This window comes from Montipora foliosa, chromosome 13, assembly GCF_036669935.1.
Source record: "Montipora foliosa isolate CH-2021 chromosome 13, ASM3666993v2, whole genome shotgun sequence".
Taxonomy (NCBI): domain Eukaryota; kingdom Metazoa; phylum Cnidaria; class Anthozoa; order Scleractinia; family Acroporidae; genus Montipora; species Montipora foliosa.
This window is the reverse complement of record NC_090881.1, coordinates 40,685,583-40,690,582: the sequence shown is the minus strand read 5'-3', so window position 1 is coordinate 40,690,582 and position 5,000 is coordinate 40,685,583. Positions and strand designations below refer to the sequence as shown.

General features: G+C 40.1%; 1 protein-coding gene across 5 annotated transcripts in view; it reads right to left on the bottom strand.

Annotated features, from left to right (window-relative positions):
• Positions 1–5,000, bottom strand: part of LOC137982371 (fibroblast growth factor receptor 3-like) — a 52,848-nt gene that overhangs the window by 30,424 nt on the left and 17,424 nt on the right. The window lies entirely within an intron of this gene.

Genomic DNA, 5,000 nt, shown 5'->3' with positions numbered 1-5,000 from the left:
TGCAATGCTCATTCATTCAAATCAAACCTGATAATAAATGCGATGACATTTAGAGATAAATGAATGAATGGCCTCTTCGGTTTTGATGTATCTCTTTTTCTTTCAGATATATTAAAGCTTTTGTGCTATGCAAATTACTAAAGTGATGACATCATCAGTGGTTCCAAGGAAGATGGATCACAAAATCAAGAATAATCTCTGGAAAGATAACAGTGATATTATTCAAACTTGGCAACTGAATAAAAAAGTTAAGAAAGGTGGAAAACGGTGTAGAGTATGACATAACCGTAGCAACACTTTTAGCTCCAGTCCCTTCTTGTAGCAAAAGAAACATCTCAACTTCCTCTGAAATCAGGTAAGACAGACAGGCCTGCTCAAAACACACATGGAGCTCATGTTGCTGTAGGTCTCCTAATCAATGCAATGACAGTGAATGATGTTTGGTTAAAGACAGAAATTGGGAGCGCCAGTTCAGCACAAACTTGATCTGGAAGCAATCGTTGCAATGGCAACTGTACAATGGGTGTCATTTTAAAACTGACATACATTACCAGTGCCAAGTTTGATGAGCCCCACAAAATTAAAGGATATTCTATACTTTGTGATTTCTTTTCCTTTGGAACCACTGATGACGTCATCAGTTTTTATCCAAACACTTTAATATCTCTGGAACGATAAGGGATAATTATTTCAAATATAAAAACACCAGGTTTCTATTCTTCAAAAAGTCTTTCAAATAAGCTTTGGTTATTAATTTTTAATTTCATGGGCAGTTCAATAGAATCTATTGGTTTTTTAAATACCACAAGAAATCAGTCTATTTATATAAAATGTTCCTTGCAATACAATCATCATCATCATAATTATCTTTGCTTACCCAGCTTGGTGTAGCTAGTATAATTGAGCATTTACAGTTCAGTACCTTACCAACCACAATAAACCACAGAGGACTGATCACAACACCGGGTACTTCATGCCCTGTTCTTTGTGAATACATGTACATGTAGTGTGTGGGTTCTTTTATGTCCCACAGGGTCATGAACAATGAAGGGTTGTGAGACAGGGCCTACAGTTAATTGTCCTTATCCGATAAGACTAACACGGTTCTCAATAGAATCTTGAACACCTGCTGCAGTGTTGTTTTCAACCATAACACTGATGTGCAGGTGTACATGCACATGGCCTTTTTGGGACCTTTGGGCCCAAGCTACTGGGGGGCCTGGGGGCATGCTCCTTTCGGCCTTTTTTTTTCTTTTACCACGAGGCTTGGAAATACCTTTTCCTTCATTCTGGGGTGCTATTGTCTTATTTCTTTCAAACAATCTTTTGTGCATCTTAAATCTGTTCAGTGGGTCTGAGAACTGGAAATTGAAATCACCCATTTCCAAACCAGAAAATCATTCAGTACCATTAACTGATACATGTATATTAACCTGCACAATGCTTTACTTTTTGAGAAAAAGCAAAGGATCCCTGGTTGGTCAGCCTTTCGCTTCGCAGCGTTCATGGCCGCACTTGGAACAAAATCCATGAGTGGCCTGGGCCAAAACTGTTTCAAATTCAATATGGCAGCCCTGTTTTTTATTGCGACCAAGGCCCTTCAAATACAGTGATTGTTCAGTCATTCTGTGCACAAGCAACTAACATTAAATACTTTTAAACATTAATTCTTTTTTTGCTACAAAAGTCATTCTTTCATTTGCAATATTGATTTCAAGACTTACTGATTTACATGTACATGTACTGATCGAGGTGCTTTCAGAGCAGTAACACTTACCAGTGACACCTGTGGCAGGTGTTACAGGTTTCAGGCTTTATTGAGAACCCCTGACTAAGTGTGTCTTACCATTTGCAGATCCCTCATATCTATGTCATTACTAAGGTACAGTGTAGCACTTTCTCCTCAGTTAACTTAAAGACCTTGAATGTTGGTCAGGGTTTTCTTTAAGTTTTTAAGAAGCCAGAGGTTGCTGTAAAGTAGACAGTGTGGGTTAAAAAAGGACCCACCCGGTGCAGGGGCTTGGAAAACGTATCTGAGGCATTTTCGGCCTGAAAACTGATTTTAGGGGTGGCTTAAACCACAATTAATACAGCTGTAACCAAAATATCAGCATCCAGTGGTTCACTAAATGAAATGCTGCTATTGTCCAACAAGTTTAGTAATTATTGGTGCTTGAAAACTGAAAACATGGGTAGAGCCACATGCATGAAAAGTCTGTCCAACAAAAGGGGTTTAACAGAATGTAATTACAAACTCTTTAATACGGGCTATCTTGCTCTAAATTATTACATGTATTTTTCATACACCAAAGAGGCAGAGGCCTACTTCCCTCATCCCAGAACATAAGCCAGAGATACCAATAACAACTTGCCCTCTTCAAAGGGAACACCCATTTTGATCACTGGAACAACTAGTTGATCTGAATTGCCATGTATAAACTGAAGATTCGTCTCTTAATTATCCTCCATAATTCAATCCCATAATAACAGTACTGACCACTCCATTGACTTCAACTGCACCTTCGTCTACACTCAAAGGTTAATAATTATTGTCCTCCAGAACTTGCCCAGTCTTCTTTACCCTGCACTTGCCTCCATCAGCCTGCTGACATTATAGCCTGTGTGTCTCCAACAGTTGTTGATGCTATTGCTCCTAAATAACCTGAAATTCCTCTGCAGCATACATTATACATACATGTATCCTCAACCAACCTTGACTCTTGCATTATTTTTCTTCCTCACATTCAATCTCATCATCTTACATTTTCTCACTGTTCAGCTTCATTAAACCCAACCCTCCAACTCCACCAATGTTGTGGTCTTCAACTATATGTGGTTGTCACTGATGATATCAGTGTGCAAAACCTGCATCTTCCAACAGACTGTAGATGTGAACTGCCATCCGATAACTGTTCTTCTGCAACGTCCACCACTCAAAGTCAAGCACTAGTACATGTAGGAACAGAAAAGCTGACACAACACAGCCCTGCTTCATTCCTAACCTGATGCAAATCAGGGTATAATTATTATGTACATTTACCTTACCGGTAAGATCTACATGAATTTTGGAACTAAGCAGGCCCCAGATTAAACTGCGGCATTCACATACCTTTTTCTGAAAAAAGTCAATAAGCTGGTTTTGAGAAAAATGATGACGTCAGTTACTAAAACAAGGAATGACCTACAATAGTCTACAATGATCTACAATGTCCCTACAGTGAACTACAATGAGAGCTCTAAAATGATCTACAATGACCTATAAAGGAGCAACAATGGCCTACTTCCAAAACAGGATCAGGGTGAAGAGTTTGGTGAGTGGAAAACATCCACTCTGCGTTGTCACCCAACATTTTGAGTTCATTGCATGACAGCCCATGACAGCAATTACACACATGGCCTTGAAGGTAGAAATAAACTGCGAAAAGACCCTTGGATGGTTTTCCTTTGTTTTAAAGCTTAATTGATCACCAGTTCAGAGAGTTCACCATCGGCACAGATCACAAGCCACTTCTGGGGATCTTCAACAGTCACAAGCCAAAATCAGAACGCATCGACAGATGGAAGCAAGACCGCAAGATCACGCCTCTTTGGCCAAGGGCAAACGGCACAGCAGAACGTTTTATGATGACACTAGAAAAATGTGTGAGAACCGTGACCATCGAGCACAAGAACTGAAAACAAGAGCTCAACACATTTCTACGGCAGTGTCCGGCCACACCTCACTCGACTACTGGCATCTCACTATGCGAAGCACTTAACCAGAGGAAGCTCAATACCACTCTGCCAGAAGTACTGGCTAGTACATGTAGGAACAGAAAAGCTGACACAACACAGCCCTGCTTCATTCCTGGCCTGATGCAAATCAGGGCATAATTATGTACATTTACCTTACCAGTAAGATCTACATGTACATGAATTTTGGAACTAAGCAGGCCCCAGATTAAACTGCGGCATTCGCATACCTTTTTCTGAAAAAAGTCAATAAGCTGGTTTTGAGAAAAATGATGACGTCAGTTACTAAAACAAGGAAAGACCTACCATAGTCTACAATGATCTACAATGACCTACAGTGAGCTACAATGAGAGCTCTACAATGACCAACAAGGAGCAACAATGGCCTACTTAAAGGGGCTAGGTCACGCAAATTTAGGCAATTTCAGCACTGATCGAATGGTCATAGAATTAACTAAAATATAAAAATAACTGTTCAAAACTATAGAAGAACTCTAACAAAACACAGGGAAGCCAAGAAGGGACATGGATGGACAAAACTGGAGAGAATTGAAATGGATTGAATTTGGGTAAATTTGAAAAATGTCGGCCCACCTTTTTTCAAATTTATATCAGTCTATATCAAAATTTCATTTACAAAGCTGGAAAATCATTCTCAGTTGTTATGTGGCCGTGATTTTGCAAAGGAAAGACTCTTGCTCTGCCAATTTGACGTTTAGAGCTCATTAATAACAAAATTAAATAAAATTACCTAAAATAGCGTGACCTAGCCCCTTTAAATGACAAGAAAAAGACAAAAGAGGATCAGGGTGAAGAGTTTGGTGGGCGGAAAACATCCACTCTGCGTTCATTGCATGACAGCCCATGACAGCAATTACACACATGGCCTTCAAGGTAGAAATAAACTGCGAAAAGACCCTTGGATGGTTTTCCTTTGTTTTAAAGCTTTATTGGTCACCAGTTCAGAGAGTTCTCCATCGCCACAGATCACAAGCCACTTCTGGGGATCTTCAACAGTCACAAGCCAAAATCAGCACGCATCGACAGATGGAAGCAAGAATGCAAGATCACGCCTCTTTGGCCAAGGGCAAACGGCGATGCAGAACGTTTCATGATGACACTAGAAAAATGTGTGAGAACCGCGACCATCGAGCACAAGAACTGGAAACAAGAGCTCAACAAATTTCTATGGCAGTGTCGGGCCACACCTCACACAACTAATGGCATCTCACTATGCGAAGCACTTAAACCAGAGGGAGCTAAAGACC